The sequence below is a fragment of the Entelurus aequoreus genome, linkage group LG09 (genome assembly GCF_033978785.1).
Source record: "Entelurus aequoreus isolate RoL-2023_Sb linkage group LG09, RoL_Eaeq_v1.1, whole genome shotgun sequence".
In the NCBI taxonomy this organism is placed as follows: Eukaryota; Metazoa; Chordata; class Actinopteri; order Syngnathiformes; family Syngnathidae; genus Entelurus; species Entelurus aequoreus.
Window position 1 is genome coordinate 24,896,007 of NC_084739.1, and position 13,689 is coordinate 24,909,695.

Sequence of the window (13,689 nt, forward strand, 5' to 3'; positions counted from 1 at the left end):
TTTATCGTAGTTTTTTTTTGTGTTGAATACGAAACATTGATTAAAATACTATTGACGAATCAATCAAGGTCAATGATATCCTTTTTATATAATGTATATATAAAGTGAGTAAATATTATTTTCCATTGTACACCCTCAACATGTCAATTAAAATAAACATCTCAATTTCCCATCTATAAGGGGAGCTATAAGGGTAATGTAAATATTATATTATATTATAGTAGGTAATTGACCTGCTCAGTGGCCTTGTGGTCAGAGTGTCCGCCCTGAGACAGGAAGGTCGTGACCTCAAACCCCGGCCGAGTCATACCAAAGTAGGGCTGCAACTAACGATTAATTTGATAATCGATTAATCTGTTGATTATTACTTCGATTAATCGATTAATAATCGGATAAAAGAGACAAACTACATTTCTATCCTATCTAGTATTTTATTGAAAAAAAACCCAGCATACTGGCACCATACTTATTTTGATTATTGTTTCTCAGCTGTTTGTAAATGTTGCAGTTTATAAATAAAGGTTTATTGAAAAAAAACAAAAAAAAACATTTGTTTTAATTAAAAAACAAACAAAAAAAAACTGCGCATGCGCATAGCATAGATCCAACGAATCGATGACTAAATTAATCGGCAACTATTTTAATAATCAATTTTAATCGATTTAATCGATTTTAATCGATTTTAATCGATTTTAATCGATTTTAATCGATTTAATCGATTAGTTGTTGCAGCCCTATACCAAAGACTATAAAAATGCTTGGCACTCAGCATCAAGGGTCGGAATTTAGATTAAATCACCAAATGATTCCCGAGCGCGGCCATCACTGCTACTCTGACCTCCCAGGGGGTGAACATAGGGATGGGTCAAATGCAGAGGATACTTTCACCACACCTAGTGTGTGTGTGACTATCGTTGGTACTTTAACTTTAACTTTATACACCACTGTGCATTAAAATGATAATAAACACAACAACTATGTTTGTACAGTACATTAGAAATTGCATTGGATCTCATTATTCACGCAGCCTCCGCTCCTCCGACGCCAACTTCCTCTCCCCATCACTCAGAACCAAGCTCCGGACCTGGGGTGACAGAGCCTTCTCCATCGCTGCTCCCACCCTCTGGAACGCTCTCCCCAAACCCATCCGTGACTGCTCAGACCTTCCTACCTTCAAAAGCCTTCTCAAAACATACCTCTTCAGATCTGCTTTTAACCTGTGATTAGTGTTCTGTGTCTTGTAATGTCCCGTCTCGTAATGTCCAGTGTTATTATGTATTATTACTATGTACTGCTTTTATAGTTCCAGTATTATGTATTATGTATCATCACTTTGAACTGTTTTATATTTGTAAAGCGTCTTTGAGTACCCTGAAAAGTGCTATACCAAATAAAATGTATTATTATTATTAATATTATTGTGTATAATCTGTTACACAGCTTTTGATTTTTTTTCTTGTTATTCCGTAAATGTGTTTTATCAGTGTGCCACACACACACACACACACACACACACACACACACACACACACACACACACACACACACACACACACACACACACACACACACACACACACACACACACACACACACACATGCTGGTTATCATTTGAAATGGGGACCAAGTTTTTGATCATCACTTGTGGGGACCACCCTTTCTACAGGTTGTGGAGGCATAAAAAAATTAGGTAAAATGGCCACTGCCCAGTTAGCTCATACACGTCTTTAAATCTCTGGATTGATGAAGTAATGTGCTGATCATTTTTACTGGGGACCCTAGGGAAAAAGAGTTAATATGGTTCATGGGGACCAAATTTAAATAATTTTGCATAATTCACACAAATTTGTACATGACTACTGAAGACCATTTAAAAAAAAAAAAAGGAAATGCAAATGTCTCACACTCAAACTAACATGTTTTATGGGCCAAAGCTTAAAAATCACTTAGGCATCTTCAGAATGGATCTGACTATCATTTAAAAAGGTTTTTCCCTTTAGGGGACCTGTTTTTTTGTCCCCATACCATCAGAGGTCCCCTAAAGGTGACTGTGTAAACAGGGCGATGTCCCCATTAAGTAAGCATTGCCAGAACACACACACACACACACACACGCACACACACACGCACTTTATAATATTATGTGTTCATGTCTTTGCACCAGCCTATGGTCTGTAAGCAATGCCCCCCTGACCGCGGTGACCCCGGTGTCTCACCATTCCGGGAGGGTGACAACAGTCCCTGCCAGGGTCAAGCAGTCCCTATCCAAGCCTGTCTTACTGGTCCACAGTACCCTCTTCTGGCTCACCCATGTATGACGGCAGCAGTACAGAGGGGCTTGATTCAGCACAGTATGATGTGTCGCTACAGCAACCTTCTCCAAACCGGACTCCTTGCACACTCCCTTCTCTCTGATTGAGTAAAACAACTGCAGGTGGAAAAATGATCTCTTACAAACTCATACAAGATGTTCCCATTCTAACATGTTACTAAAACTGAGAAATATCCCTCGATTTCCGGCAATTGATAGAAAGTGCATCTTAAAAGTATCCACAGCGCTTCACTTTTTCCACATTTTGTTATGTTACAGCAGGGGTGGGCAATTAAATTTCACCGGGGGCCGCATAAGCAACCCGAGCACTGCTGGAGGGCCACACGACAATATTTCAATTAAATTTTGCTCAATATTATTTTTGATATACCGTAAGATAAATAATAATGATGATAATAATAATAATAATAATTAATAATAATAATAATAATAATTTAATTTAACCTAACTTAACTTTATACAAAAGCAGATTGCTTTTGATGGTCACTTTATCCTGCATTATCCAACATTTTTCCCCATCAGATTTGGACAACCATCTGTTGTTAAAAATAGTTTTTAATCATATTTATTTTATATTGTTTTTTATATTGGTTTTATATGTAATTGTTTTTTCTTTTTATTCAGTCATTGGTGGAGCTAAGGATAATATTTGAATATTGTTTTTAATATTGTTGTGCAGCACTTTGGAAACATTTTGTTGTTTAAATGTGCTGTATAAATAAAGTGGATTGGATTGTCACACCTGCCAGCTTGTCCCATTTCAGTCCTAACATGTCCAAATACGCATTTACCTATGTGAACAAGTCATTACCTGTGGTTGTCTCTTTAATTGACTCCATTGCTGCCAGCTACTCCGTGATTTGAAAGTCTGCAGTTATCCCACGTAAGAAGAAGAGCAGCTGGAGGTGTCACGTACATCACAGATCTCATCCAAAGTTAGCAAAAAACAGTCCAAGTCTCCGGGCATATCAGCGCAACAGAGTCCAATAAGCACTCCTTAATACATTCTCCGTCAGAAAACGCCTTACTTTTTCTGGCGCTTTTGTGAGAAATGACGAAACTTGTCCTGACGGCTGCATCTCTGGGGGTGTGAAATATGGCAAAAAGTCCTTGTTGGGTTTGCAGTTTTACCATCAACGCATCAGCCTCCCTTGCGCGCGCTTCATCAGACACATTCCGGTATATTCCCTCGTGTTTCTTCGTGTAGTGGCGATTAAAATGATATTCTTTAAACACAGCAAGCTGTGTACCACAAATTAAGCACACGGCTTTACCATTAATTTATGTAAAGAAATACTTGCCAGTCCAAAACACGCCATTCGTCATCAACTTTTCTTTTTTTAGCGTCTCATCACTTGTCTGGGCACCTTCACTCACAGGTTCCCCCCGGACATATGGCATAAATAACACATTTCAAAATAAAAGCAGCACAGTTGTATTGCGCGCACGTCATATATGTTTTTTAAACTTTATTTTGTAATTAGTTATTGCGCCGTTCAATTCACTCACAATCGCACACGCGCATACGTCCACACGGAAGTAATACAAATAATGCTTTTCAAAACAAAAGCAGCACCGTTGTATTGCACACTCGACATAGATACTTTTTGAAATGTATTTTGTAATTTATGTTTGGCCTCACGCGGGCCGGAGAGGGATGCGCAAAGGGCCGGATGCGGCCCGCGGGCCGTACAATGCCCAGGTCTGTGTTACAGCCTTATTCAAAAACTGGATCAAATCATTTTTGTCCTCAAAATTTAACAGACAATGCCCCATTGTGGCAAAGCATACAGTATATATATTTTTTACAAAATGTATAAAAAGTTGAAAATGCACATGTATTCACAGTCTTTGCTCAATACTTGATGCATCTTTGGCAGAAATTACAGCCTCATGTCTTTTTGAATACAATGCCACAAGCTTGGGACACCTATCTTTGGGCAGTTTCACCTATTCATCTTTGCCCATTCCTCTGTTCAGAACCTCTCATGCTCCATCAGGTTGGATAAGAAGCGTTGGTTTTCAATTTAGGATGTCTCTGTACATTGCTGCATTCATCTTTCCCTCTATCCTGGCTAATCTCCCAGTTCCTGCCGCCCCACATGATGATGTTGCCACCACCATACTTCACTGTAGTGATGGTATTGGCCTGGTGATGAGCGGTGCCTGGTTTCCTCCAAACATGATGCCTGGCATTTACGCTAAATAGTTCAATCTTTTTCTCATCAGACCAGAGAATTTCATTTCTCATGATCTGAGAGTCTTTCAAGTGCATTTTGGCAAGCGTTTTACTAAGAAATGGCTTTCGTTTGGCCACTATACTATACAGGCCTGATTGGTGGATTGCTGCAGAGATGGTTGTCCTTCTGGAAGGTTCTCCTCTCTCCACAGAGGAATGCTGTAGCTCTGACAGAGTGACCATCAGGTTCTTGGTCACCTCCCTGACTAGACTAAGATGAATGCAGTAATGTACAGAGACATCATGAATGAAAACCAACGCTTCCCATCCAACCTGATGGAGCTTGAGAGGTGCTGCAAAGATGAATGGGTGAAACTGCCCAAATATAGGTGTGCCAAGCTTGTGGCATCGTATTCAAAAGCACTTGAGGCTGTAATTGCTGCCAAAGGTGCACCAACAAAGTATTGAGCAAAGGCTGTGAATACTTTAGTTTTTAGTTTTAATAAATTAGCAAAAAATTGCAACTTTTTCACATTGTCATCACGGGGTATTGTCTGTGGAGTTTTTAGAAAAAAAATGAATTTATTCCATTTTGGAATAGGCTGCAAAATAGCAAAATGTGGATAAAGTGAAGCTCTGTGACCACTTGCCAGATGTATGCTTCATTTGATGCTTTATTCATCACAGTTGAATATGTTTATGCTACGGTTTATTGCTTATATTAACCTCATGTTCAAGATTAAGTGTTGATTGCGGTAGAATGGATGGATGTTTTAATGTTTGTTCAAATGTTTGATGAATTAAACAAAATGTTTATAGTGTAAATGAGAAAGTATACTGTATCTAACATTCGGTTTATGATGTAAATAAATATATTTTTTTATCCAGACAAATTCTTCAAGCTTGTTTTTACATTTAGTTGAATAGTTCCAGTGTTATCAAGCTATGTTATTGCCTTCCCAATTTCCATTTTAAAAAGACCATGTAAATGCAATTTATTGCCTAAACCTCTCACCTAAAAAGAAAAAGCTCCTTTTGACCGCAGTATTTATCCTCTTACAGAATACCTAATACTTATTGCTACTGATGACGTATGTTTACTATGTTATAATGCAGAGGTGTCCAAAGTGCAGCCCATGTGCACATTCTATAAATGCTTTTTTAAAAAAAAGCTGTTTACTATTTTTTTTTAAGTGGTATGAAAGAGCAATGAAGTGTAGTGTAACAAGGAAATGTTGAAACTTTGATACTAAACCAACAAAGATGACATGCAGTCAGTTTTTTTTTTCTAAAAATCTATACAGTGCATTTTGAAAAGGAAAAATATCAAAATGGTCTCTGCATCCTTAGATTTTTCCAGTACGCGGCCTTTAGTGGAAGAAAACCGCTGTATAATGTATAAATATGCACTGTATCTTACACTATAAAAACTTTCATTCTAAATTCACAGCAAATTATTGGCTAATAATTGCATTCATATCTTTACAGCAATTTAATGTAACTGTAGAGCTGCATTTTTACAGTTGAATACAATAAAGTTACAACTAAATGCTGCAACTTCTCAATTGTAATTTTATTATGAATTACTCTCGTTCAACATCGTACTGCCACATACTGTACAAGAGTGTGCAACGTAGTCTACAGTACCCCTTAGGAGACAAATTACTTTGAATTTACAGTAATTTGTTGTGATATTACAGAAGACTATGATTGCAGTATTTTACTGTAAAATATTACATTTTACTTAGAAACGCTTCTCTAGAAAGTTATACACTTTACATAAAATAAGCACAAAAAAAGTTGAATTAAAAGTATTCAAACATACACAGTACAGGCCAAAAGTTTGGACACAGCTTCTCATTCAATGCGTTTTCTTTATTTTCATGACTATTTTTATTTACATTGTAGATTGTCACTGAAGGCATCAAAATTATGAATGAACACATGAGGAGTTATGTACTTAACAAAAAAAGGTGAGATAACTGAAAACATGTTTTGTATTGTAGTAGCCACACTTTGCTCTGATTATTTTTTCGCACACTCTTGGCATTCTCTCGACAAGCTTCAAAAGGTAGTCACTTCAAAGGGGTTTCTCTTCACAGGTGTCATAGTTTTAAAGCCGTCAGTGACAATCTACAATGTAAATAGTCATGAAAATAAAGAAAACCCATTGAAATTAGAAGGTTTGTCCAAACTTTTGGCCTGTACTGTAAATATATGATAGTATTCAAATAATATTTAAAAATAAATAAATAAAAATAAATAAATAAATAAATAAATATATATATATATATATATATATATATATATATATATATATATATATATATATATATATATATATATATATATATATATATATATATATATTAAAATGCATACAGAAATAACAGTCATTGATTTAAAAACAGAAAACACTGAATAAAGTAAAAGCATCAAAGATGAATAATAACAGTTAATTGATGCAAAATAAAAGGGTATCGTCATTTTTAACAGTCATTTGTCGTAATGTTACATTAATAAATAACAGTTGATTGCTGTGAGATATAAGAGCATCGTCATTGTTTACAGTCATTTGTCCTAATGTTACAGTAAAGTTTGATTAAGGTATTTAAATGTGAAAAATACTGGTAAATGCTGTGAAATCCTGGTGTTTCTTTTGGCACCACATTGGCCCTACATTACAATGAGGGTACTCTTATAAACTATTTTTAACTTTGAATAATAAATAGTTTAATTGAAGTCAAATTCACATTAGAAGGTGTTATCGCAGGGCATTCTGTACATTTTTCCACATACATAGCTATTCTATTTGCTATTTGCAGGGGGTTACATTTGAAGACTCCAGCTCGCAAATGGCGTAAAAACCCATAAAAAGATCTAAAAATGCCTCTTTTCAATGCACTTTTACATCAACAATTGACTTAACTTGCGAGACGGCACTCTGCTGAATACACAGCTGCAGCACTCTTCATCCCCTGCAGATAGGGCCCCCCAAACCACATTTTATTAAAGCTACAAAAAATAAGCATATTTGCAATGTAAAGCAGAGAAAATAAATCTGTGAATATACGAGTTATTTCTTAAATTCCATGGTGTTTTGCACCTTCTCTATCAAAGTGTTAGCCATCACAACTTTCTTTGGCCCCATGCATGGTGGGTTAATTTGCAGCTGTACTCAATTAAAGTTGACTTTTTTTCTTGGTGTACAAAATGTTTGCTCAGTTTTTAATATGGGTGTCACGATAATGTTTGTGTTTTATTATGTGTTTGTAGTGCAGTGCTGTCATTTAGTGTGCAACATGTCCATAGGTAGTATAGTATAGTGCAGGCCTGGGCAATTATTTTGCCTCGGGGGGGGGGGGGGCACATTTAGAGAAAAAAAATGTGTCTGGGAGCCGGTATATCTATTTTTAGGAACACTTATACAGAACCTCACAATAATGTCCTGATTGAATGCTAAAAAAGTTATGACAGACCGCCTTAAAAAAACGGAATGGAATTTAAATTTTTTTTTACTGTACATGAAAATAAAGAATGTGGGATTTACAATATTAACTATGAACGATAAAACCACTGAATATTGACAACATATGAACGTCACACCCCCTCTCGATCGACATATTTTACAATCAAGCGAAACGCAACAAAAATGCAACAAACAGTGAAATATGAACACGAAGGGTAAAAAAAACCCCACCTACACTATGATACATCACTAAGCTTTAGAACTTAACTTTGTTGTAAAAATCTCCTTCCGTTGTCTGCCCCTGACACCCGCATTTCAGGCTGACACTCTGTGGAAACGGTCTCCACCCACACTGCTTGGTGCCTCGTCTGAGCTGCTGTGACTTAGATTACCATAGTAACTAATTAAATTACCATAGTAACTAGTATATCATGCAAAAGCGCAGATTCCAACCATTGAAATACTTTGTATAGTTCAAGACTTACAGTCATTTGAAAACATCACTGCACATCATAATGGCGGCTACAGTTTCCATGTTAAAGATCTAAAACAAATATATGGGAATGTCCGGCGGGCCAGATTGAAAAGCTTAATGCCCGGGCCTTAATTTGCCCTTAATTTTACCATGAATTGATTAACGTGGACCCCGATTTAAACAAGTTGAAAAACTTATTCGGGTGTTACCATTTAGTGGTCAATTGTACGGAATATGTACTGTACTGTGCAATCTACTAATAAAAGTTTCAATCAATCAATCAATCAGGTCTAGTACAGTGTTATTAGGGACAGAGTCCCTTTGGGACAGAGGACCCTATTGAATTTCTAGCGTTTTATTATTATACCGCCGCCTCTTTGAGCTGTAATTTGACCCCCTTAACATGCTTCAAAACTCACCAAATTGGACACACACATCAGGACTGGCGAAAATTGTGATCTAATCAGAAAACCAAACCCCAAAACTCCAAATTGCGCTCTAGCGCCCCCTAGGAAGAAAACACAGACACAACTGCCTTTAACTCCCAGTAGGAATGTCGTAGAGACATGAAACAAAAACCTCTATGTAGGTCTCACTTAGACCTACATTTCATACACTGACAACCCCCAGCAAAAAATCAACAGGAACATTGCAATTCCCCCTTCAAAACAAAAGTTGTGTAAAAACAGTCACCTTTTTTCAAACATTATTTCCTCTGAGCGCGTTTGTCGTGTCGGCTTCAAATTAGCACAGGAAAGAGATTGAACCCTTCTGATTAAAAGTTGATGAAAGACTTTTAATTACTGCTCCGGTTTGGATTTTATGAGCCCTCAAAGTCGGTCCCCGTCCATCGCTGCTTGCAGCTTCATTATCACTTATGTTTAGTTTTTTAGTACTTTTACTTTTTTACTGTAGGTGAAATATGCAAAGTAACCACAGAATATCCCATTTGTTGGATAAATAAAGTCTATCCGATCCTGTCCTAAAAAAATGCACACACTATGCACTTCACTATTAGCCTTATTTTGTATACTCCGGAAAGCCAGTGTTTTCTACAGTGGACATTTAGTTTATTTTGTCAAGAGTTACAGAACTGCGCTGCTGTTTGTTTTTAAGGATCTTTTGCAAAAAAAAGCCAAAGATCATCCATTGACAGCACTCTACTTATTTTTTATTTTTTACAATCTGCTGCAAAAATATGAGTCTTTCACAATTTTTTTTAACTGACCTCGCGGGCCACCAGTTGAATAGCCGAACTGACGGAATCTTAAGGAACACTACTAGTATAACTAAAGAAGTTGAACAAACGATGACTGACTGCACCTGAAGTAAACAAACTACAGCAACATCTTGGTTAAATAAATCACATTACAGAAAAAATACCTGCCAAAAGGAAAGGGGTGCATGCCCTGAGGAACGCCTCGGTGATGTAAATCACAAGTTTGGCCCTAGCAAGGTTAAAATGTCAACGCAAGGATCAGCCAATGTGTTTACAGTGGTCCAAGTTCAAGTTGGTGCTATAGGAGCACTCTAGTGCCGGGGTGTCAAACTCATTTTAGCCCAGGGGCCGCATGGAGGAAAATCTGCGCACAGGCGGGCCGGACTATTAAAATCATGGCATCAAAACTAAAAAATAAAGACAACTTCAGATTGTTTTCTTTATCTTACTTTGGCCAAAATAGAACAAACACATTCTGAAAATATTACAATAAAAATATAGAAAAAACTACCGGCAGCGGTAAAGTTTAGATCCACGAAGGAAAGAAGAAAGTGAATGAATGTTTATAACTGAATAAATTTACATATGCATGAAAAATGTGTTTTCTTTAGTATAATTTTTTTAAATGAATTAACATTTATGACAACCTTTTTCCAAAACACAATATATAATGTGAGATATAACAGGATAGTGAATACATTTATCATTTGTTTTCGAAACGCTTACAAAAAAGTGGGACCCTAAAAATGTGCTGTGGGACCCAATTTTTAGGACTTGATGCCATTTTGAAAATTACTAGCGCCAACACTGATGGAGTATTGGTGCGTGCAAAACAGCAGCAGGCGGGCTGTGGCCTGCGGGCCGGTTCTAATACTAACCAAATATCATCCCTGGGGCCATAGATGAAGTGAAATAAAGCGATTGTATATATATATAGCGCTTTTCTCTAGTGACTCAAAGCGCTTTTACATTTAAACTAGTGTGGGTGGCACTGGGTGCAGGTGGGTAAAGTGTCTTGCCCAAGGGCACAACGGCAGTGACAATTCTTGACTTTGACACCCCTGCTCTAGGGTTTTTTAGGAATTTGCTGCACATTTTTTTTTGGAATGGCGACTGAGCGTGTGTCATTTTGCATCTGTACTCAGTGACCTAGTGGTTAGAGTGTCCGCCCTGAGATCGGTAGGTTGTGAGTTCAAACCCCGGCCGAGTCATACCAAGGACTTTAAAAATGGGACCCATTACCTCCCTGCTTGGCACTCAGCATCAAGGGTTGGAATTGGGGGTTAAATCACCAAAAATGATTCCCGGGCGTGGCCACCGCTGCTGCCCACTGCTCCCCTCACCTCCCAGGGGGTGATCAAGGGTGATGGGTCAAATGCAGAGAATAATTTCGCCACACCTAGTGTGTGTGTGACAATCATTGGTACTTTAACTTTTAACTTTATCATCTCACACTATTTTTGCTACATTTTCTGCAGGCAGCAATAATATAATGTTGCTAAACCGAATGCACATATGATTTAATTTACACAAGTGCTGTCCGATGATTACACATTTGGACAAAACATACGGATGGAAAACAAAGACGAGCGGGTGTAGGAAAGATATGCGGAGTAAATCAAGGCTGACAGACAGGAAGTACAGTAGTCCATTCATTGCAGAAGGTCAGCGTATAGGACATCACAACATCCTCCTGCCTCACACACAACGCAGACACACTATTTGTGCGCATCTTAACACACAACCTGCAACATTTTAATTGCAATCACATGCATTTTGTCTCATCTCCAAAATGTTCATTCTAAAGCCTAACGTAAGCATATCTTTTTAATGCACAATACTGAAAAGGCCTCCCTTTAGATTATAATCAGGTTTAGTGCAAGAAGGAAGAAAATAAATGCTTGTCATATGGTGTAAAACAAAACAAAAAAAGAAGTAAAAAACATGAAGGCAGGGTAGTTCTCTAAACCTAATAATCCCATTATGATCACAATGAACAAGCCTCTCTGCCAAAGCAGGCAGCATTGACGCAAGCATGTGTTGACGTCAGCAGCTGCAGTGGAAGGGGGAGGAGGGAGTAAAAAGAGAGCAGGGGGGGTGTTTGCCTTTAGAAAATACCACCAAATACCAGCGTCAGCGAATGCAGCCCCTCACAATGAAACACTATGTGTGTGTGTGTGTGTGCGCGCAAAGAAGCGTGGACTAACGCAATGGAAGCGATGATACGTCGCTATGAAATGTGCAGATATGCTGCAGGCGGCCTACTGTAAATGTAAAGCAGATGTGCTGGAAGGAATATGATCCCCCTGACCCTGGTGGTGCGTTCATGGATACATCAGAATGGGGGAGAATTGAGAAAGCAAAAGAGAGAGAGAGAGAGAGAGAGAGAGAGAGAGAGAGAGAGGAGAGAGAGAGAGAGAGAGAGGAGAGAGAGAGAGAGAGAGAGAGAGAGAGAGAGAGATGAGAGAGAGAGAGAGAGAGAGAGAGAGAGAGAGTGCTCAACTGGTGGCACCCATAGGCGCCGAGCACCCACGTGGGATTGATGGCAACTTTCAATCCTTAAAACATTTTTTTTTTTGAAAAATCCATCTTGTTGTAGTTAATTTTGTGGCGAGTTTGGTCATTTTACGAAATAATAAAGCCACAAATCATATGGGATGTTCACTTCGCTGAACGTCTATTTTTTATTTGTATTTTAAATACACACACACACACACCGAGCACCATCCGGCAGGAATATAGATCGACGTCTATTGACTGGCACCCATATTTGACTTTTTTTTTTTTTTTTTTTTTTTTTGGAAGGGGGGGGAGAGACTATGTGCCACTTTTTGTGATCACTGCTCGCTTTTTTCTTTTTAAACAATGGGAGCACAGATTGTCATGCGCATACATCCTTTGTTGTTGTTTTTTTTAATTTTTTAAATTTTTTTACAAGGGGGTGGGTTTTTTCATCCTTTTTGAAAATCCGTTATCCTATCAAAGTTTTTATCATCATCATCATCATTTTTTCTTTTCTTTTTCCAATCACCCTCCTTGATGTGTTTATTGATTAGTCGCGCGGCTGCCGCGTGACCCGGAAGTGGAGGAAAACGTGTCCCCCATGACACAATGCGCGTTGGATCCATTTATGTCACCTTTACGCGTGGATCCACAAAGCTCGGCGGGATCCACTATGTGTCCGTGAAAGACAAAAGGTATAGCTCGCACTCAACACACCACGTCACCATTTTACGCACGAGTGGGAATCCACACCTTCTTTTTAAAGACACTTCCCATTGTGGACCGCGTGTGCGTCACGCACATACACGCCTGCTTATCTGTGTCATCGGAAGTCGCGCAGTGGGGGCTGCGCGATCACGCGAAAAAAAAAAAAAAAATCATAAAAAAAAAAAAAATAGCAACAATGCAGCGTTTCCAGGTCGCATCGATCGCTTCAAAGCGCGCCTGTGACGAAAATCCACTTTTTTCGTGGCACGCATGACGTGGAGCAACAAGTTTGCAACGTCGTGCGTAAATTCCCATCCGATCAAAATCCCCGCGCGTAATCCGCCGTGGGAGAGCAACACCGCCGAGGAGGCACTCTGGATTATTACGCACACTTTTGCGAGGACACGCACACGCACCCAGGAGGGGATGTGAATGAGTCTCTGTCACCCCACGCAGACTGTTCCAGGGGCCCCCACATTGTCAACCTGTGCTGGATTCTGCGACAAATGTCGAAGAAACGGAAAAGTCTGGACAAGTTGAGTTCGGGGGAGTCTTGCCGTGACCAAGGTAGGACACATGCTCACTGTTAACTCGCGTGGCACCCACTCATGCTGCACAACAAGGCGATGGAAGCATCCCCCTTGCAACAGTCCTTTTGAAAAAATCACCTCTTAGCAGTCAAGCTACATTACATCCTTCACTTTAGTGTATTTGTGTGCACTCCACCTGCTTGATGCACTGTTCAATGACTCTAAGTTGTTTATTTTCATTGAAAAGGCAAGTTTTTATATAGAGCACAATCTG